Raw genomic sequence first — 23,604 nt, 5'->3', positions numbered from 1 at the left:
TATACTGACAAGCTAAAAAACAAGATACATAACTGTATAGTAAGCTACCTTTGTTTAAAGAATACAAATTTCTTATATGTATATGTAACATTTATATGTATTTGTCTGTATGTATACTTATATTTTAGAAGTGGAAAGCTGAACCAAAAGCTAACAAAAACGGTTACTATAGAAAGAAGATGAGAACAGGAAGAGGGGGACAGGCATGGAAGCTAGATTTTTCCAAATGCACCTTGCCTTGCAGATTTGAGTTTGCATTTGGAACCATGTAACTGATAGAACAAAATTAATTTTAAAAAGAATCTCTAAAAATGAAACAAAGAAACCCAGCTGCATACTGAGATTGTAGCTTAACCATGCCAAAAAGAGCTACTGCAAGTGATTTTAAAACATCCCTAGTGGAACATATTCTAATGACAAAAGGAGTGAAAAAATTAATAAACTATTTCCAGTAATTATATTAGTAATAAAGTTAATATTGCTATTCTAAAACTATTACATACATATAATAAGATTAAGCAAGTAAGTTACTCTGCTAACATCATTTGGAACTAAGATTTTCAGCATATGGGAAGAGATACAAACATAAAGTCAAATAAGAAATATCAGAAAGAAAAATTCTATTAAAAAATTCCTACCTTTATGCACTGAGAAGGTGCAACAATAGTAACTGACTCGGGAGCAATGAGTACTCCTTGTGCCCAGAGTCATACCATTTCCTACAAAAAAAGAACAAGGGCTCCTTGGAGAAATGGCTGCTGCTGGCCTCGGGCAGTAATGTACAGAAGGACCCTGGAATCCTGCGTTATATCAGGACGCAGAAAGCTGTCGGAGACAACACTCGAGTGGTATCAGAAGGACTCCCCCTAACCAAAGGTGGGACAATCTGCACTTCAAAAGGGATAGTATCTTTAAAGAAGTGAAACAAAAGTATTTTTAAATCCACGAATTTATGATGATTACTATAAAGAAAACAGAAACAAGATCTCACCAGTCCCCTCTGATTGGTGCTATGGAACCAATTCATTATTTTGAAAACTGGTAAAATAAAGGAAAGAATCAGGTTTTTATCCTGACTTCCCTGGACATCAGAGAACTAAACATTTTAGGTGGAAAAGTTATTTTTAAAAGATCCCACTTAATATAACTTTGCAATAATAATGAAAGAATGGTCCTACACCAACACTTATCAGTAACTATTAAAACCCGTTAGTAAAAAGCTATCTGGGAACTTTACAGTTACTGAATCAGAATGCAAGTACCTGAACTTATTAAAACGTCTTATCCCAAAAAGCAAAAATACCAGATATTATAAAATTTTGTACTAAAATAGGAAATGAACACCACCACCATCCATGAGGCATTCTTGCCCCTAAGGAAAAAAAAAAAAGGACCCCACGCCAACAAAGCCTCTAAGTCTTCATCAGTTTATAAGAAATACAGAGAAGAAACATATTAAATAACAGAATGAGAGGAAAGCAGCAAAATCCAGACTTTGGGAAACTCCACTAGACAAACTTGACTAGGCACACATTAGTCCTGCAGTGTGACAGGAGCAGAATTTAAACCTACCTCTTTTGAGGTTTGCATCTTATGTTTCTTCAATAAATAAACTAGAGAAAAAGAAGGAGTTGAAGGTTTAACAGCAGACTTAACAGATGCAACTACAATGTGTGGCCCTTTCTGGATTCTTATTTGAAGAAACCAATTATAAAAACAAATATTACGAGATGACTAAGAAAACTTGAACACTGCATATTAGTGGTATTACTATGAATTCTTGTCAAGTTTTAGAGATAATGGTATGTTTATATTAAAAAGTGCTTATGTTTTAGAGATATACACTTAAGTATTTATAGATGAAATAAGATTACTTGGATTTGCTTTAAAATAACGTAGGGGGAGAGGGAGGGAATGGGGAGCTAAACCATCCGATTACTAGTCCCAATCACACAGAGGGCAGTTTCTCCTACAATAGTAGCTAATATTTATTGGGCACTCACTAAATATCAGGTTCCAGTACATTTTTAAATTGAGGAAACCAGCTTAGGATAGCCAGGACTAAAACTTATGTCTGTCAGACTCCAGAGTCCAAATTTTAACCACCATGACACACTACCACCATAGAACTGCTTTGCCAGTCCACTGTTACACCAATGGAGTAAAAATGTTTCTCCTTACACTGAATTAAAATCCATTATCCATGCAACACCCTCCTTATTTTTCCTATATACAAACATAATATTTCAGTTATTCTTTCAACAAGTATTTTGAGGACCTACCATGTTCCCAGTTGTGGGGAAAGAAAATGAAAAATCATCTCTGCTTCCATATAGTCTCAATAAAGCAGGAGAGACTGACAAGTAGAGACAATAATACAGTGTGATAAACACAACAGAAGATGCAAAGGGATCCAAGAGACTACTCAGGAGGGGCAAAGAAATCAAAGAAAGGCCTTCTTGGAAAAGCAAAGCCAAAGACAAGACCGAAAACACAAGTAGGAAATGATGAGAAAGAGCACTTAGAAGGGCTTGGCAGGTGTGAAAGCAAAGCTTTTATGGGAAACACAGAGATCTCATAAACAGGAGTACAGGCAGTGAACACAGAGGCAAGCCTCAAAGAGAGGCAGGTTTAAATCCTATTCCTGTCAAATTATTGGGCTGATCAGTGCCTACATTCTCTCATCTGGAAATCTGTGCCTACATTTTCTACCTTGCAGGATGAGAATTAAAGAAATAATGCATACAGCACTTAAACAGCACCTCTGAGCAGTGCTCTTACCTACAATGTTTCCATTCCAAGGGACACATTTCAACATTCTTTAAATTCAAGTCACTTCTGAGGTTATTTTAAGATTAAATTTAGTCCCCTTTTCAAGCATATGAAATGTCCATAAAAGAATCACATTGGTCTGAGAATCTTTTACTCTTAAAAATATATGAAAGCTTTAAGATTTATCTTAAAGTCAAAGTTGTCCTACGAGTAAAATAAATGACTATTTTTAAACAGTGGTATTCTTTACTTTTAGGAATGAGTAACTCAAACAAACTAATTTCAATTGGAGAATATTCCAATTTATAAACTGAACTTGTCAAGGATCGCAGCCAAAGTGTGAAAAAGTAGAACAAATTAAATTCTCATGTGTGAATTACCAGCATAGCTCAGTTCACTTTATTATTACTCAGTTCCAAGTAGTAAAGCTGACTTCCAGTCATAAGGGAAAGTTCATCAAACAGTTTACTTCTGATCACCCATATGTACTTCATACCATTCCTTCTTTCCTGAAGTCATTATCAGCACAGCAAAAACAGCAGCCAACATCAGTTAACTGTGTGCCGGACGCTGCTGCAACTAACTACTGTTGTTACGTGACTTTCACATGTATTAACTCATTTAATAATGTCGAGAAAAATCCTAATAACTTGTTTTAAAAATTATTTTTTCTAATTAAAATGAGGTTTCTATTTGAGAACAAAAGGCATTCTAGGACAGCTCAAGAAATTAAGACAAATTGCTAGTACAATATCTTCAACATCTGAAGGACGTGGAAAAATAAAAATACTTAATTTAAATGAATCAAGGAACTCAACTTCTATCAGCAGTCCAAAAGAATAAAATCCATTTTATGACAGAAAGCACGTTCCCTTTGACTTATCTTGACAAGTAGGAAAGACAGGATTTACGTGTAGAAAAAGACATTTTAAAGCTGTGATTCTTGTTTTTTTTCCGTATCAATTTAATATCTGGAAATTAAATAATTTTAATTCCAGATTTATTAAAACTCTTCAAAGCACATGCTTTGGAAAGTAAAATCATTTCCAGCACAGGAGGTTATATGCATCACAGCAGAGTAGAAATACCTGTACTGAAGGTTCTAGTTTTGACCAAGTTCTGAGTTGTACCTCCAAATTTGTGCACATCATTAAACTTCTCTAAACCTAGACATCTTCATCTAATTAGTGCTAGAATTCGACCCAGTGATCTTGGCTGTGAAGTGGTGAATGTACCTGTCTTAGAAGGAGGACCAGGGGTTGAATTCCAATGGGAAGAATTAACCAGTATTTGCTACCTCACCAAAAAGCTTATTATACTCTGGTATCAGGCTCAGATCCTAGCTGGACCAGTTACTAATAATGTGACCTTAGAGTTCTAAGTTTCAGTCTCTCTTGTGATAAATGAGGATATTAACTGTACCGATCTCATAAGGTTGCCATGAGAATTAAGTCAGACAATAATAAAGAGCTTAGTACCATACCTGCCACTTACCATTAAAATTAGTTATTACTAAGTATAATGATCTCTAAGGTATTTCCTAATACTTGCCAAATATTTTTGTCACACTGTATCAGCACAAACATCATCAAAGAGAAATAACACAATAATGTACATTCTGTATGTGTGACATATACACATATTATATACATTATTCTAGTTATTCCTCATGCATCCCATTGACACGTAAAATCTCTATTTTACAGATAAACTAAGGCTCAAAGACATTAATTCTGTCAAGGTCAAACAGTCAATAAATAACAGAGCTAGGATTCAAACTCTGGTGTGAGCGACTTCAACTCCTGACTCCACTACATCTAAGAATCTCCTAACAGGTAAAATTGATTTTGTTGGAGAAGTAAGACTCTGATAAAGGTTAGATCTACACAGAGGCTCTCTAGCGCAGGTCTCACCCAACAAGTAGAGATAAGCAATCTAAACAGAAAAATACTCCTTGATCTCTGACCTGTCTCATTCAGGAAGAGAAAACTACAGTTTCTGTAGCGCACAAGTAATGAATGAGACTCTGCTGTTGCTCTGTGTGCTTTCTCTTCTTTTTCTTTCCCCCTACATTCTCTTTGCTATCATCATTTCCTCCTCTCTTTTGCTGCTCTGCTGGGATTTAAAATACCTTTTCGGCTGCTATAGGACTTGGGGTGAAAAAAAGTGTACAAATAAAAATAAACAGAAGCTGGGTTTTATCATAGCACCTTATTCTTGTATATTCAAAAAAGTGTGCAGACTTGATACTTAGGAATTTGTGTTGATTTTTTCAAGTGTAAAACAGTATTGTCACTAACTGCCTTTACCTTTTAGAAATATATACTGAATATTTACAGATGAAATTGTGCAATGTGCAATGCCTGAAATTTGCTCAAAATAATACAGAAGCAGATGGGCAGGACTGACTGTTGATGGCTTTGGGGCTAGATGATGGGAACTCTGAGAGTCATTAAACGTTCTGTCTACTTTATTTGAAATTCTCCATAATTAGAAAGCTTTGAGATTTATTCAAATACTATATAAAGGAGGAATAAAAAGACCAAAAAGTATACATTTATGTATGTGTGTATACATATATATGTAAATATGTATGTAAAATCATTTTCTCATTAACTTTCACATTATTTTAATTGGTTTTCCAAGCTAATATTTTGTGACAAAAAAAATTCACATTTACATTTTAAGTAGCAGTCTATTAGTGTGGACTTAATTAATAACCCATGGGAAAAGTTAGTCAGACGGTCAATCAAGCTACACAATCTTCCCACTCTTAATAAAACAGACCACATACTAATTTCTATTTACTAATTCCACAGGATGTATCCCCTGACACAGAGATGTTAGTTATTGCAGGTTTTAAATTAAGGATTTTCAGAAAATGTGCAGAACTTAACTTGGTTACTACAATTTTAATTACAAATCCTTGGAACAGAAAGAAAAAAAAAAAAAAGGACTTTCCAAGTTTCATTTTCTTAATAGTGGAAGCCTCCTTATTTTACATATGCAAGACTATTATGTCAACTAAAGTTTCAGTAGGCACTGAAGTATATACTGTTTGAACAAATAAACAATAAGAGTCTTTAGAAAGGGAATGAATAGCAAAGCAGTGCGGAGTAGAGACAGAGATAACCTGATCACAGGTTACCTTTTTTTAAAAAGAGATAAAACAGTAAGTACCTTGAGTGTCAAGACAGGAGAAACTGAGTTTTTTAAGTTTGGGGAAACCTGAGTATTTTATCAAACTAGCTTCAGTAAACCTTTCTAATTCAGATTCTGTCAAAAGGTAGCTGTGTGAATTTAGGCAAGTCACTTAATTTCTCTGAGCCTAAATTTAAACCTCTACAGTGGTGGTGAGATTATCTCCCCCGCCTACATTTAAGAACATCTAATGACTTAACTGTCAATGTAAACACCCTTACAGATTGTAAAGCACGACATAAATGAATGGCACCTGTAAAGATCTAAGGAATAAATGATCGGAAAATAACTAAGAGCCTAGAAAAGGGTTCATCTTACAACAAGAAGAGATCCTTACTTATCTGAGAGACAAGGGGAGAAAGGGGAGAACTAGTCTTTCTGAGGTACAGAGTTCAAATATAATTCTCTTCCCAAGGGGAAGTTAATTAATGCACATTTACCACTGTTTTTGAACTTATTTTGGTTGTTCACACTTTATCCTGATCTGTCAACCAGGTGCCCCAAAACAAATATTCAGTACTATTCTCTGGACACATCAAATTACAATCCACTCATCTGACTGGTTCTAAGCTATCATCCATGTACTCCTTTATACTTCTAGAGCTCCCACATTCCTGCAGTTTCTTTGTATTAAATTGTCATTCAGCTTATATATGTACATGTGTTCTCTACATATACATAATGGGAATACATCTACTCCCATTATGCTTATATATACAACCCTGTTGTTAACCACAAGCAAAAATCTCATAAACCCGAACTATTTCACTAATTATCATTCTTTTTCCACTAAGTAATCTTAGCTTATGGCTTTAGCTATTTAATTTTTTGTGTTGCCAATATTCTAAGATAAATTAAGATTTCCACTTTTTTTCTTTGATTAGATAGTTTATGAAACCACCTCATTTGGTTCTAAGTTGAAAGGGAAAGCAGGAGGGAAAAATCAAGATAGCAAGTTAATGCTGCCAGAGGAAGTTCTTTTCCTTCCCTTAATCCCTAGTCCCCTCAATTCACTTTGAACACTCATTTCCATTTCTACCACTAGATCAATTTCAACACATCCTACCATTCCTCTACTGATCATCCATCACCAAACACAGTGCAGCACCTTCTGGGTTCTAGGCCCGATGCTAAAGCTACAGGGTAGGATGGCTTAAGCCCTAACCTGAAAGCACATGTACACTAGCAGAAGAGACCGCACTGTCAACTCTTACCAGTATAATGTAAGTAACAAAATTAATAAATGCCAGAAGAGGCATGCACCGGGTGCTTTGCAAGCACACAAGAAAAAAGGGTACTACCTTTCAAAGCTAAGGACAGCAGTACAGAAATGGGCAAACTAGCTAGAAAGGATTTTTCAAAAACTCAGATATATTTTTTTTAGGGTATCAAGTATATTTAAGTAATTAATTAAGCAACTAATTTGCTACCCTTTGTTGAACTGCATTTTAACCAGAGCTATATAGGACAAAGGTTTAGTCTGAAAAAGTGTACTCCCCAGAATATCAGCAAAACTTTCTCTCATTACAACACAAAATCTCTACACACTGCTGGTCTGTCCTTCCTCCCCACTTTCCAACTGTGCTCGCACTGTGTCTTATTTGGCATTCATTAGGATCACAACAATGTATATGTGTCAAAAGTGCCTTCTAAATTCTGAGAAACTTCTAAAAATACAAAAATGATTTATGCAGCCTACCTTCCATGCTCCTTACATATACTTCTTTAACCCCCACTGTGACTTGCAGAGTAGATGCTCAATGAATATTTGATTTAAAAATCTCTGGTGACACATAGAGAATTGCTTATTACACTAATATTAAGTATCTCATAAAAGCTAAATTAAAAACAATTCTTCAGCTTTACAACCTACACACAAAGTAGTAGAGTATCTTGTAGTTAAGAACATGGACACTAAAACTGCCTGACTAGTAGTCCTGTCACTTAATTAGCCCTCTGACCTTAAGCAAGCTACATAAGCCCGCAGTGTCTCAGCCTTCTCAACTATAAAATAGGACAAAGCATTACTGAACTACTAGGTCACTGTGAAGGTAAATGAGTTTGTTTAGTGCTTAGACCAGAACCTGATACAGGTGAGCTCTAGACTCAATTGTGACAGTAGCTGCACTGATGTTATCGCCATCATCAGAAAACTTGGTAAAACAGTAAAGTTTCACATCAGTGCACACATACCTTTGTGAACCAAAGTGGATCCCTTTACCATAACTCTTTGTGTGTTCTGCTTCCCCAACACAATTTCATCTATGTGTCTCCTTATAATAACAAGGCTCTTTTACAGAAGGTGCAGACCAGGAACAGAAGGCACAAGCATTTTAAGAGTTCCATTTTGGACAGTCACACTCAGTTGTTAACCTCAACAACTAAGTTACCATAGGCAAGCTATTTTACTTCTCTGAGCCTCAAGTTCCTGATTTGTAGAATTCAGTAACACCACATATATCCCAGGAACCAAGGACAGGAAGAGTCAAGTCACCTAAAGCAAAAGCACAGTGCATGGTACACTGTAGGCTGCTGTCTGTTCCTCTTCCCCACCCCCCACATCCCATTTAAGTACCATCTCACTAATACAAAATCCCTATAAGGCTGAACCACATTAAACACAGTTCTATGGTTCGACATGATACTGTATCTATTTACAAATGGAGGAAATAAGCTTAGAAAGATTAAATGATTTACTCAAGGTCATATACATGGTAAGTAATGGAACTAAAACTTTACCAAACATATTGATAATTTGTCATTTGGCCTGCTTTCTAATTGGTCAGTGAGTCCTGCTCAGGAAGGGAGAAAAATGGGTATACTAGCAACAATAAAAATATAAAACTACTGTTACCTACAAGTTTTTGTTCTGCCATATTAAAAAATGTTGGGGACCTAGATTTCTAACCTCTCAACTTTAACAGATATTTGTAGAGTGTCTATGTGTACACTGAGGGGTGACTGAGGGCTTAGGAAAAATTAGAGGAAACCATATTAAAGGAATCATATGTATAACTATACTAATTTAAAAAGTACAATTGGATCTAATTAAAAAGCCTACTAACTATAAACTCCACAAGCAGCTGAACATCAAATATCCATCCTGGTGGAAGGTTAGAGGTATTCAGTACCATAGGTGAGCTGACTGCCAAACACCAAGAAGAGTTAAATTTCTATACATTCCGTAAGGGCTTTAGGATTAGATCACACAAACCATATTTGAGATACAATGTCTAAACATGAAAAGTTCTATCAAAATGCACATTTACTAGTAAGTAAATAACAAATGTTAACAGAACAAGGCCCCATAAAACTGGTGGAATGTTTAACAATATCAAATATTTACTATGATTGGTCTACAAATCTATTCTGGCTCTTTTTGATTTTTCGTTCACCATTAGACAAACTGTATGAACAGCAAAATGAGACTGAGGATAATGAACAGAAACTGGGTCTTTCAACAGATTTACAATAGAATAACTTTGTTTTAATCCTCTTATCGGCCTCTCGTCCAATTATGTAATCATTCCACGGCCAAAGATTACACTGCTCTTTTCATATACTGAAAGGAAGGAGTTGGAGGGTGAAACTAGAGTGAAACAGGTAGCCTCGGAATATGCTACATTTCTACCAAACTAAATTGTCTCTTAAGAATCAGTACCAAAAAAAAAAAAAAAAAAGAAAAGAAAAGAATCAGTACCAGCTCAGCACTCAATATTTAAGACCTTAGCCTTTAGTCATTACGGACTGTTTTAAACCCCACAATTGGCAACTCTTCACGGGCTGCAGATTTCACCTAACATCATCGCTTCTAGAGTCCATTAAAGCTCGCTTTTCCCGGGCGGACGGTGCGAGGTGTCAACGCTGGAAGAGTAGTGTAATTACAATTATGTCTGTGCAGCTCTTCTCAACTCCCTCAAGTCTCCTGAGCTGCCTCCTAGGCGCGACTCCGCGCGCTGGCTCCTGCTCACCAGGTTTCACCGAAACCTCCCTAGGGTGACCTCGACGCCTCGGCATGCATCCGCGCTCATCCTTTACTAAGACGCCCGGCCCAAACCCACTGCTTCACCCCACTCCAGGGCCCTCGCTGAGCAGGGCTGCAGACTTGCTCGCAAACTTCGCCCCCCTCTCCGCGACCCCGGCCCCCGGCCGCGCACGCCCCGCCGACAGGTAACCGGGCTTCGGCCTCACAGCCTCGGGCGCTCGGGCCGCGCAGTTAATGAGTGACGCGCCCGTGTCCCGGGGCCGGGGGTGGAGCTGCCGCCCCCCAGCCGCCCCAGAGGGCACCCAGATGCCCTGAGGCGCCGAGCCCCTGCCACCGCCTCCGCTGGGGTTCGGGAGCCGATAGGCGGAAGCGCGTTCGCCCGGGCTGGTCCCCGCAAGCCGCGCCCGCCGCGCACCTGCACCTGCTACGGCCGTCCCTCCAGGCCCGCTCGTGGGAGGCGGGCGCCCGGGCGCCACCGGGGGCGGTGCTCCTGCCCCAGGCCTCTCCCTCCCGCGGCAGCACTCACCTGCCCGACCTCCCGCGCTGCTGACCGCTTTCAGGGGTGCTCGCAGAGCGGCACAGAGCGCTTTCCGAAGCAGCGAGAGGCGGAGGACGGCGAACCGACGCCACTACACTCCGCCGCGGCGGGGGCCCTGCGCTCGGAGCCGCCGAGGGAAGCGCAGGACTGCGCCTGCGCTGGGAGCGGGGGCCGGGAGCCGGGAGCGGACAGTCCCCGCGTCGCGGGGGGGGCCGGGGCCGGGGGCGGGGCGAGGGTGGGGCCGGTCCGGGCCGGGGGGCGGAGCCTGGGGCCGGAGGCCGACGCGCTCTCACGCCCCCTGGCGCTCGGTGGGGCTCATCGCAGTCTCCCGAGCGCGGGCCCCAGTTGTCCCCGTAGGCGGTTTCCCTGGGAATCAGAGCGAACAAGGGCTGAACGGTGTTTCCCTGGGCGCTACCGGCGGCCTCGGGTTACCGTCGATGGTGTTGGGCTCTCCAGAAGTCGGAAAATGATACTTGTGAGTTGAGGACTGCTGGAACCAACCTGGGACTCGACGTCCATGTATACGTTACAGTGTCCAAGCGGCCAAGGATGGGAGGAAGTCGGATAGAATCCGGATCCCACCGTTCCAGCAGCTGCTAGAACATTCGAGAATGTTTTTGTTCCTGCCTTCTCTTTGTGTTAACTCTTTTATCAAACTTACAACCCCACATTAGGTCCTCAAAGTAGGAAAAGTGGAAATACAGAACCAAGCTCCCAAAATCTGATGGAAAGAAGCAACCACTATATGTATCTTCATGTTTAGTAAAAGATACATGCAATTTATGGATACACATATTGAACAGAACCATCATTCTGTATATGGATTATATCTATTAGAGGCAGTAAAGAAGAGGAGGTTGTGTCTGACTGCAGAAATCAGAATTTTTGGGATTGAATCCGTCAACTATCAGCTCTGTGACTTTGGGTAGGCATCTCTAATAGTCCCAATTTTCTCATCAGTAAACAGGGATGATAAAAGTATCTACCTCACTAAGTCATTGAGAGACTAAACGCTTTAATACATGTAAAAGAGTATACTGCATTATGCAGAGTGCCTAATGAATATTACTTATTATTAATGTTATTATCTGCCAGATATATAATCCAAACAGAAACCTAGAAAGTCATTATTTACTCTTTTGTACCCCATCTCCAATGTAGCAGGTCCAATCCATTCTAATTCCCAAATAATTGATAAATCTATCCCAATTCATGTTCACTGTCATTAGATATGACCTTCCTCATCAATGAACTCCTAACTATTGTTTCTTAGACGATCACATTCATTTTATGTCAGGAATAAATGCCATTTATTTGTCAAACATTTGCTGGGTTCCATCTTGTGCCTACTGCTGGAAATGGAAACAGAAAACATTACGCACAATCTCTACCACAAAGACTCAAATATAGGGAGGGAGACAAGTATCAATAACAACTAAGTGGAATGAATATGCAAAACATTCAGCAACTACTTGGTTCTCCAGTCTTGGCATACTCCCTCATATATGCTGTCTTTACATAGGTTGCTCCTTTTTCTGTACATTGTGATGCTCCACCTTTTCCTTACCTACCTAATTCCTGTTCAGCCTTCATTATTCAGCCCAGGTAGCCATTCCATTGTGAACCACTCCCTGTTGCTTGCCACCCAGCTGTGTCCCCCCCAGTATGGGTTATGTGCCCTTACCTGTGCTCCCATTGGACCTAGCATCTTTCTAGCACTTATCACATATATGGTAATTATAGTTCTGTCTATTTTTCTGCTTGTTATGAGCTTCTTGAGTGTAGGCACAAGGCCCCACATATAATAGATCTGGCTCAATAAATGCAGATGAGTGAATGACATAGATGCAGATGCACTATCTTGGTACGTAAATGTTTAGAGGACAGGCCCTAGGCTTTGTTCTCCATAGGACTCAAGACATCGTGCATCTATACGAAACAGTAGGCAACAGCCATATGCCTTAGTCCCATGTTGGTCCATTTGCAAATCACCTATCATCCATGGGTCTTTAGAACGTACTTAGAGATGTTTCCTCTCACACACTTTGAGCACAGTTTGAGAATGAGAAGAGCAACATGAGTAGTTACTTATAATAACATTGAGTGTCCTTGCAGTGCAGATACCAAGATACAGAGTGGGAGATTCTCAGAACTCCAGATTAGATAGGAAGCTATGAGATAGTGAGATCCTGTACTGCAGTAAAACAGGGAAGGAGAAACATTTCAAAGGATGAATTTGTTTAGTGCAACAAGTGATTAGATATCCTTTCTCCCTCTCTCCTCATGCTCAGCATCTATTATATCTTTTTGAGATCAGCACGATAATTTTATTGGGAGAAGTCCTCTCCCACAATGTTCAAGCCATATGATTCAAGTGGAACTGAATTCCTCTCCCCTTTAGGGGTGAGCATGTGAGCCAGGCTTAACCAAACAATCCTCCTGGTCTCTGTGATGGGTTCATGATAAACAAATAACTCAAGCAAGGCCAATGTAAGCCTGAGGCTGCTGGCAGGGATTTTCCCAGCCAACGCAGAACATGGCTGAGAATGGAACTAAGGAGAGAAGGCAGATCTGAGAGAGCAGATAGCCAAGTGTGAGTCCTGATGGCATTATTTGACTTCTTGGATCAAGCTGTGACTGAAGCTGGGAACCCGGAACTTTTTATGTACTTGAGTCAGTAATTTTCTCTTTGCCAGTTTGTGTTGGGTTTTCTGCCACTTGCAACTAAATATACAGAAATGAAGGTGAAGAGAGTGTTATCAAACCTGTAAAGGCATCAGTGATAATTCCAAGTTCTAAAACCAGTACCATCTATGTGTGTCTTACATAGTATTAATGGACTTGGCTCTGATAAGTTTTATCTACTCAAAAGTGAAATCTACATTCAAAGAGAAGATTTTGGTATAATTGGAAAAGTAATTACAGGGTCATAAAATACTGGAGCTGGAAGAGAGCTTTAAGTCATCTCTCCTCACCACTGATGTTACAAAAGAGGAAACTGGGTCTGAGAAAAATAAAGTGATTTATACAGTCACAGAAATTATATGTGCTAATCTTGAACCCAGGTCTTTGGAATACTAGTCTGTATATTTCCATTCTGTCATTCTGACACTTCAAAACATCTAAAAATGTCTCCAAATACATTTGAAATAGTATAATACAAATACAGACAGCTTCCCATGAAGGAATTCATTTGGAAGTACAACTTTGTAAGGACAATATTCATTCTGAAAGCATGGGAGTGCCAGGAATATTCACCATATCTTTGTGGGGATAGATGGTCTTTCTGTACAATGTTGCTGTGACTCATGCCATTGTATATTAAGTGAAACCAACTATGCTTTGTTGAACTACCAATAAGTGGACCTGGAATAGATGCCTCATGAAAAGCAACCCTGTGTGGTTAGATTGTATATGAGGAAGGTCACCCTTCTGAAGTGGCAGGAAGCTCTGCACAACAGAGGTCCTCTATTATGTTGAGCAAAATCAACCCAATCAGTTCCCCTCTCTTTGAATATAGGAATGCTAAGTGTGCACAAAGAGGGTGGTCATTCAAGCACCACTGGTAACCTGACTTAGGATAAACTATCCTTCATAGATTTATTAGTCATCCTCATTACAGAAATACTGGGACCCGCATATCCTATAATTTGTAGTAATCCCTGTATCTTTGCAATAATTCTTTTATGCATTCATTTCCTAATTGATTGAGTATGCCTTACATGCCAAGTGATGGTTTAGATCCTGGGAATATGATAGAATAAAACAATGTCCCTGCCTTTACAGCTCTTACATTCTATAGAGAAGACAGTCAATACAGGAATAGATCCATGATATAATGTTAAGTAATGATGCATGCTATCATGAAGAAAAATAAAGTGGGATTCAATACTTCATGAGAACTTAATTGTGTGGCTGAACATGGTTTTAAGAGAGGTTTGAAAATGTGGTCTCTAGGCCGGATGTCATCTGCCCAGGAAGGAGGGGGAACTAGCAGAAGGCCACAAAGAATGCTCAGGGCAGAACAAGGGGAGAAGTTACATTGTGATGTAGTAACGCATTCACAAATTAACAAACAATTCACCCTACATTAAACTGACTCTCAGGGAGTTCTTGCCTGGTCAGTCATGTAAATGTATAGATAACTTGTATTTCCTGGGTCACTTTTGGGGACTCTTAAAGTTATCATCTACTAAGCTTTGCCCTATTTTGATGTTGCACTAATCAATATTTATTGTGTATCATGAGTGTGCTAAATGCCACTCACAGAATATTTCTGAGATAGAAAAAAAAAGTTTCTGCATTCTCTAAGGAAAATCCCTGCCTCAGTACCTTCTCTATTGCTACATAAGTTATCTCAGCCAATCTTATTTGTAAAACCAGTACCTATTCTACTACATATACCAAGTGTTCTCACACAAATACACATGCCCTTATAAATCAGTCAGTTATTATTATCAAGTGGGTACCGACAAAGTGCAGTTAGTGAACCACTAGCACCAGAATCACCCGAGGTGCTTATTTAACCCAACACTATAGTTAGAAGCTCTGAGGATTAGGCCAAACTACTGAGGTTTGTGACAAACATTGGAAGCAATTCTTACAGTACTAAAGTTCAAGAATTAACAAGTAACAGATACATAGACAGTGAAAGAATACAGAAAAGGCCCCCAACTATAATCTTGTTGGGATAACATAAAACAGATTTTTAAACTAGACTCTAGAGAAACTTCCAGAACTAAAATCGTGGAATAAATATAGCATCCTCTATTCCTCCTCCTCTCAGAAATTATCCAGAAGCAAGGATAATGACACACAACAATGAAAAATCCATTTTCACTGAACACAGGATACCCCTGAAACCCTGACTACAATATATGCTGAAGTACAGTGAAGGGCAGGAAGACTCTGAAAAAAGATGTCAATGGCTCAGTAAATCTGTGGCATCTTATTACTGATGAACAGTCACTGCATTGGGGTATGGGTGGGGACTTGATAATATGGGTAAATGTAGTAACCGCATTGTTGTTTTAGTTGAAACCTTCATAAGAATGTATATCAATAATACCTTAATAAAAAATTTTTTAAAAAAAGATCTCAATGGCTATAGATCTTAGAAAACATCAACAAGGCACACTTCACACAATTCAGTAACTTACCTAAGGGGTAAACCCAACCATCCTTCATTTGAAGCTAGGGAATCAAGTATATGGACTGGCAGCAAGGCCTCCCCTCCACCTGATTTGTTATGAAAGAGAAAGCAGAGCTGGAATAGGAATGTTCAGATGTGCCATGTATGCAGGCAGCATTCTCTTGGTGAGGCCAGATGGGAAAAAGTGGACTCTGCAGTGTAAGCAGTCCTGCAACTGCCAGTCTTTCTTAGATGTAGAAGTCAAGGGAACTCCCATACAACCATCATGTTGGGAGGAGAATTCCTGTCAGGCTGGAACATGGTCCAGGCACCTCGTCAGCACAGACCTTCTGCAAATCACATATCTTGGAAGACCTCACCTTCAAAGATGAGTAAGCAACCAAAAAGGAACCAGCATATGAAGAAAGGGGAAAAAGAAAAAAAAAGGGAATAGGAAAAAATGGCAAATTAAAATTTCCATCAAAAAAATGTTGCCATTAAGCAAAATAAATTTTTAACCGAACATATAGTCATAAATTTTAAAAGTTAAGGGTGCAACTTAGAAGAGGGTCTTCACCGGAACGTAAAGCTGCTGGCACCCTGATTCCTGATATTAGACTTCCAACCTCCAGAGCTGTGGGAAATGAATTTCTGTTGTTGATAATAATCACCCAGTCTATGGTATTTTGTGATGCCAACCTGAGTGGACTTAGACAGCAGGATTATTTGTGATAGCAAACTCAGAGGCACTCTGGTGTCTATCACCAGGAGAGTGAATATGTGAAGAGGGCTGGATGCACCCCCTGGAGCATTATGCCAGTTAGAAGCAACCAGTTAGAGGCCCACAAAGCACATGGATGGATCTTAAAAAAACAGTGCTGAGTGAAAAAAAAACTAGATATATGCTCAATACCATGTAAGTACATGAGAAAGTGTATACATGAAAACAATACACATTTACAAAAACATATAAAAAGATCACATTAACACATTTGAATGGTTGCTTATCACAGATAGGAAGAGGAATAAATAGGAAAAAAAATAATACTGGCCTTGCATTAGTCAATTCTGATAATATGGCATGAGCTGATAAGCATGATTAAGTCAACTTTCTTAACTCTCTTCACCTGAAAACTTAAAAAATGAAGAAAACCACAAAAAGAGCTTAAATACAAAATTTTTTAATATTAAAAGAATTTTTAATTGAAGTATTGTTGATATACAATCTTATGTTGGTTTCAAATATACAACACAATGGTTCAACAGTTACCCATATTATTAAATCCTCACCCCCTCTAGTGCTATTGCTATCTATCAACGTAGTAAGATGTTACAAAATCACTGACTATATTCTCCATGCTGTACTACTGTCCCTGTGACCAACTTATATTGTGATTTTGAATTATTATTATTATTTTTTTTTAGATAATTATTTTTTATTGAAGGGTAGTTGACGCACAGTATTACATTACATTAGTTTCAAGTGTACAACACAGTGATAAAACATTTATATACATAATTCTAGGTTCCAACTATCACCCTACCAAGCTGTTACAATATCTTGACTATATTCCTTATGCTATACATTACATCCCGGTTACTTATTTATTTTACCATTGGAAGTCTGTCCTTTTTTTTTTTTTTTTGTGAGGGCATCTCTCATATTTATTGATCAAATGGTTGTTAACGACAATAAAATTCTGTATAGGGGAGTCAATGCTCAATGCACAATCATTAATCCACCCCAAGCCTAATTTTCGTCAGTCTCCAATCTTCTGAGGCATAACAAACAAGTTCTTACATGGAGAACAAATTCTTACATAATGAATAAGTTACATGGTGAACAGTACAAGGGCAGTCATCACAGAAACTTTCAGTTTTGCTCATGCATTATGAACTATAAACAGTCAGTTCAAATATGAACACTCATTTGGTTTTTATACTTGATTTATATGTGGATACCACTTTTCTCTCTTTATTATTATTATTTTTAATAAAATGCTGAAGTGGTAGGTAGATACAAGATAAAGGTAGAAAACATAGTTTAGTGTTGTAAGAGAGCAAATGTAGATGATCAGGTGTGTGCCTGTAGACTATGTGTTAATCCAAGCTAGACAAGGGCAATAAAACATCCACGTATGCAGAAGATTTCTCTCAGAACAGGGGGGTGAGGTTCTAAGCCTCACCTCTGTTGATCCCCAATTTCTCACCTGATGACCCCCCTGTGACTGTGCCTGTCTTAGGTTGTTCCTCCCTTGAGGAATCTTACCCGTCTCTGGCTAACCAGTCATCTTCCGGGGCCATACAGGGAAATGTAAAGTTGGTAAGTGAGAGAGAAGCCTTATTGTTTGAAATGGTTAGCTTTTTATTTCTTTGCATATTTATGCCCTGTAGCTTCTATGCCCAGCATTTGTCTTGAGGTATCTTTACCACTTGGAAGAATTATGATACTCGGTAAATTTGATATGAGGCACGAATTCTATTTAAGGGTTGTAATTAGGAAGGAAGAAGAAAAGCTATAGAAGTAGCAGGCGGAAGAAAACATGGGAAGATTGATTATTTCTTTGACATATCCTCTTGTAGAGTAACTTCAGCATGTATAGGTTTTAAGCTACTACTTAAATTGCGCACACACATTAACATAATAGGAGTATAGTTACATAACCAAAGCATATCTGTAATTACCAGCCATCTCCAGTGAAACCAAGAAAACCAGTTAGGCACCTTAGGCATTTGTGAAAACTTATCTATGATATGGTGGATATTGTCCAACTGAACTTGAACAGTCTGAGAGAAATCAGACAAATTAAAACAACCCATTCCTGGGGAATTATGTTCTTTTAACAGTAAATAGTCTGTAGTTGTAAGATTTTGGAGCGCTACAATTTGCACTTCTCCAAATTCTTGGTTGAGTTCCAACAGTATAGATCCAGTCAAACTTGTTGTTTTACTGTATGCACAGGCCAGCTTAGATATCTCCTTCATTCCCATGGCAAGTCCAGGAGCTGGTGGGATGAGTGCATCTACGGCTGTAGCAGTGCGTGGATCTTTGTTGGGGTTTTTTGATGATCATCTTCTGGCATGAGTCTTCCAGAGAGTGCTGATGTTGGAAGTTCTCTTTCATATCGTATCTTAGTTCATTTTCGGGGTAGCCCAATTAGGCTTTGATCTTCTGTATAAACGCAAACAGAGCCTTTGCCTACACTTTTATATGCCCTTTATACCCTGTGTAGAACTCATTGGAGGTTACCACACAGGAACTGCCCTTTTTTGTTTTGTTTTGTTTTGTTTTTGGTATCACTAATCTACACTTACATGACGAATATTATGTTTACTAGGCTTTCCCCTATACCAGGTCTCCCCTATAAACCCCTTTACAGTCACTGTCCATCAGCATAGCAAAATGTTGTAGAATCACTACTTGCCTTCTCTGTGTTGTACAGCCCTCCCTTTTCTCCTACCCCCTCATGCGTGTTAATCTTAATACCCCCCTACTGATTGTGAATTATTGTACCCCTTTATTCCCTTCATCCTTGCCTCCCAGACCCAACCCCTCCCCTTTGGTAACCACTAGTTACTTCTCAGTGTCTATGAATCTACTTCTATTTTGTTCCTTCTGTTTTGCTTTGTTTTTATATTCCACAAATAAGTGAAATCATATGGTATTTGTCTTTCTCCACCTGGCTTATTTCACTGAGCATAATACCCTCTAGATCCAACCATGTTGTTGCAAATTCCTTTTCTTTTTAAGGCTGAATAATATTCCATTGTGTATATGTACCACATCTTCTTTGTCCATTCATCTATTGATGAATGCTTAGGTTGTTTCCATGTCTTGGTTATTGTATATAATGTGACAATAAGCATAGGGGTGCATATATCTTTTTGAATCAGGGATTCTGTTTTCTTCGGGTAAATTCCTAGGAGTGGAATTCCTGGGTCAAATGGTATTTCTATTTTTAGTTTATTGAGGAACCTCCATATTGCTTTCCACAGCAGTTGCACCAATTTACATTCCTACAGCAGTGTAGGAGACTTCCCATTTCTTCTCATCCTTGCCAGCATTTGTTATTTCTTGTCTTTTGTGTAGTGGCCATCCTAACTGGTACGAGGGTGTATCTCATTGTGGTTTTAATTTGCATTTCCCTGATGATTAGTGACATTGAGCATCTTTTCATGTGCCTGTTAGCCATTTGTATTTCTTCAGAGAATTGTCTCTTCAGGTCCTCTGCCCTTTTTTCAATCAGGTTGTTTTTTGGGTGTTGAGGCATATGAGTTCTTTATATATTTTGGCTGTAAACTCTTTATCAGATGAGTCATTTATGAATATATTCTCCGATACTGCAGAATGCCTTCTTGTTCTGCTGATGATGTCCTTTGCTGTACAGAAACTTTTTAGTTTTATGTAGTATCACTTGTTCATTTTTTATTTTTGTTTCCTTTGCCCAGGGAGATGTGTCCAGGAAAAAGTTACTCATACTTACATTCAAGAGATTTTTGCCTATGTTTTCTTCTAAGAGTTTCATGGTTTCATGGCTTATTAAATATGAAATTTTTAAAGTGAAAGAAAAAATTAAACTATATTTAAACTTGGAAATAGTACAAAGGAGAATAAACACTTATTAAGGAAAACAAAAATAAAAACCAAATAAAATATTTTTTAAAAATCATGAAACACCAGATTGAGAAAAGCATATGAAATGAAATGGAAATGAACAAACTGTTTAAAAGGGTTAAACAGAAAAATTATGTAAATGGAAGAAAGAAAAGAAATCCAATATATGCATAATCAAGAAAACCAAGAAAAGAATCTAGATATTGGAACAGGGAAGGAAAAAAAAACTTACGTAAGTATTTTGAGAGAATTTCCAGAAATAAAAGAGGACTTAAATCTATAGATAGAAAGTGTATTTAATGTCCCAAGGAAGAAAATGGCACAGGGTAGTCCAACTAAGATATATTCTAGTAAAAGCTATTGGATTTCAAAGCTAATGAAAATCTTTTTGGTATCTAGATAGAAATGATCATAATATCTGTAAGGAGAAAAACATCAGAATATGACCTAAAGGGTTTTATACCCACGAATTTTATACCAGAAAAACTTTTTCAAATACAATTATAACAGACAACAATTTGAACATGTAAGCAATGTGGTTTTTCATTAGTTCTTTCATAGGTTATTAGTGGAGGATGAACTTCAGTCAACCAAAAGATGAATTTAGAAAAAAAATATTGCCAGTGATCACTGAATCCATTTATCTGTAGATTTAAATCTAAAATAGTGAGGATGATGGTGATCATAGAACAGAGAGTAAAGGTTATAAACACTGACAATGTAGCAATGAAACAATAATGAAGTTGAGAGAGAAAAGAAATAAGGTCAACATTACAAAAAATAACAGGGAATGGGGAGAGGAGAAACAGGAAATACGCTGCTCACTGCTTTGAATAATATATAAAACATACAGTTACAAACTTATTAAGATATACACTGGGACAAAAATACATACATTTCAAATTAAAAAATCATGTACACATGAAGAATATATAGGCTGTAGTATAGAGACAAAAATTTAAATGAGCAATATGAACTGAAAGCATAACAAAAAAAGATGAGTGGACTAAAAACAAAGCTTTCATTTTCATAAATGTAGAAAGATTAAACTTACCAATTAATTTAAAATTTTTCTCAGATGGAATATCAAAACCCAACTACATGCTCTATACATAAGATAATGAAAACAAAGTGATTTAGAATTGAAAGGATTGACAACGGCATACCAAGGAAATGAAGTCCAAGAACAAAATATCATTAAACAAAGCTAAATTCAGAGAAAAAGCATTAAATGAGACAGATAGGCCTTTTATAACAATAAAGCATGAGATGCAAAATGAAGATCTCACACTTAGGAATGTCCATATACCAAATAACATAGCATTCAAACTCATAAAGCAAAAACTTTAGCCAATTCCCAGATAAATCAACAGAAAGCATGGATAATTCATCTCTCACACAGAACAGATCAAGTGGTCAAAAACAACAAAATAGGTAAGGATGGAGACACCCTAACTAGCATAACAAGGTATATTATATGCACATGTTTATATATTTATAAATTATATAGATATGAGAGCACAAGAATACATCTTCTTTTCCTATACTCATGGAGTATTACCAAAAACTACCAAAACTGAGTCTTCATCAGAATGGGCTTCACACAGGCCTGGGGATTTTGTCCCATAGATGGGGGCTGCTCCTTTATTCTCAGCCCCCTTTTAGCACAACTGGCTTCTCTTTTATTTCCTTTGCAGATCAAATGTCCAGATGTAAAAAAGAAAAAGCTTGAAAACCACTGTGACTCACACAGACTTAAACGACAACGTAAAAGTATTTATTTTATTTTAAATGTCTTTGCCAGAAGGAATCTGTGATGTTTGGCATAAGCAAGGCTGTTTGCCCTAGGCTGGGTACCTGCAATGAAATGGGGCAGAGGTGGGGGGAATGCTTCAGCTCGAATCTAAGACAAAAAAGATGTCTGATGCTCCTAGCCGATTTGTCGGAAAATTGTGTGATTTGAGCTGTGTAAGAAAGATACTTCTCCTGGTGTGAGAATGGAAGTTTTCATGGTTGTTGACATTTTTTATGTCACCAGGTTGGACAAAGCCAAAGCCATGTGTGCACTTTGGGTTTATTTTAATGCGGTTGGAAGGCTAGGTTATGGGAACTTGTTAAAGAGATGTTTTGAGGTCAAGGACTTTGGGGAATGCAAGGACCATCAGGGGACCAACTATTCAACCTGCAGTGGCCCAAGAGACTGTGCTTTCTTGCTGGTCTGATGAAACACCTGAATACACTGAGCTTGGAACCACAGGGGAAAGGAAGGACTTTTGTTTCTGGAAATAAAGATCTCAGGCTCAAACAAGTCATGTGTATTGAGTCCAGGGCGACTGCTCTGAGCTTAATGGTATTAAGAGACTTTGAGGAGCTGCTGTACTATTTTAGTAGAAATAAAGTCCAAATTTCAGAAGACACATATTTTGATGAATATGAAACATACTTTACATTTCTGCAGATGCTTTTGGTATGCAAACCTCAACATGCATTTGAATTACCACGAATTTCTGCTATCTGCACAACTTGTTGCTAGCGGACTTTGATTTCACAGACCTGTAAGGAAACTATTCTATCAAAAAAGACACAATTTAATTAGAGTTTGAGAAGTGGCACATGAATTGCAAAATTGGCCTGAATTTTTGTCTGCATGGTTCTCTTTCAGGGAACTGCTGAAATCTAGGTTGATAGAAACTCTCAGTAACAAAAATTTAGAGTAGGAATTCAGCTATACACTGTTTGAATACATTCCAGATATCTCAAAACTTGTTCAGTTGCAACTGTGTTGTCATACATAACATAATCAAAATTAATCAATGAGTTGCTATTTTAGGCAAATATTTCAGGACCAGAAATACTCTGACATCATCCTCATGTGAAATAAATCTTGCCAGACAAGCAGACACTTTGGCTGCAAGGAATGGGCATCTGTCCCCATTTTGATGCCAGCAATGCCAGCTCAAGAGCTAAATGATTCAGATAATTGTAGAATCTGACCTTGAGGCAAAGAACGGGAAGCAGTACAGGAAACATTGCTTAGCAGGGTATTTTATAAGGACTAAATGAACAATACGAACTCTTAATTAGTCTGCTCTTGAAGCCTTGAAATGTCAAGCATAATGTAATTCTGAGGCTTTGAATAAGGCCTAGCCAAGAGAGATGACTCATCCCTAATTTTGGTAAGCTGTATGTACATTTTTATTAATAGTTGACTGAATAATTTTGAAGGACTCTTTTAATATTATCCTAAAAATCCACAATTTTTAACATCATTAAAAGAGAATTCAGACCACCCACATGAGTTTCTGATTTCCCATAAAATGTGGATATCATTCTCTTAAAGAATTAGTGAGAATTTCTGGTGT

At 38.1% G+C, this 23,604-nt stretch overlaps 1 protein-coding gene across 5 annotated transcripts in view; it reads right to left on the bottom strand.

Moving 5' to 3' along the window:
• The window catches only part of RAB3IP (RAB3A interacting protein), a 51,318-nt gene extending 40,639 nt beyond the window's left edge, over positions 1-10,679 (bottom strand). Inside the window, exons 1-2 of one of the 5 annotated variants that reach the window (XM_036920969.2) lie at positions 10,485-10,602; positions 639-719 (exon numbers count right to left, since the gene is read on the bottom strand). The gene's annotated coding sequence lies outside the window, so the exon portion shown is untranslated. Of the gene's footprint in view, positions 1-638; positions 720-9,944; positions 9,961-10,484 lie in introns of those variants that run through there. The other 4 variants (XM_057486863.1, XM_036920973.2, XM_036920972.2 and 1 more) reach the window with 4 other exon arrangements.
• Between the last annotated feature and the right edge of the window lie 12,925 nt (positions 10,680-23,604).

The sequence above is a fragment of the Manis pentadactyla genome, chromosome 10 (genome assembly GCF_030020395.1).
Source record: "Manis pentadactyla isolate mManPen7 chromosome 10, mManPen7.hap1, whole genome shotgun sequence".
NCBI lineage: Eukaryota > Metazoa > Chordata > Mammalia > Pholidota > Manidae > Manis > Manis pentadactyla.
The sequence above is the reverse complement of the archived record's forward strand: the minus strand, read 5'-3'. Positions and strand labels throughout refer to the sequence as shown.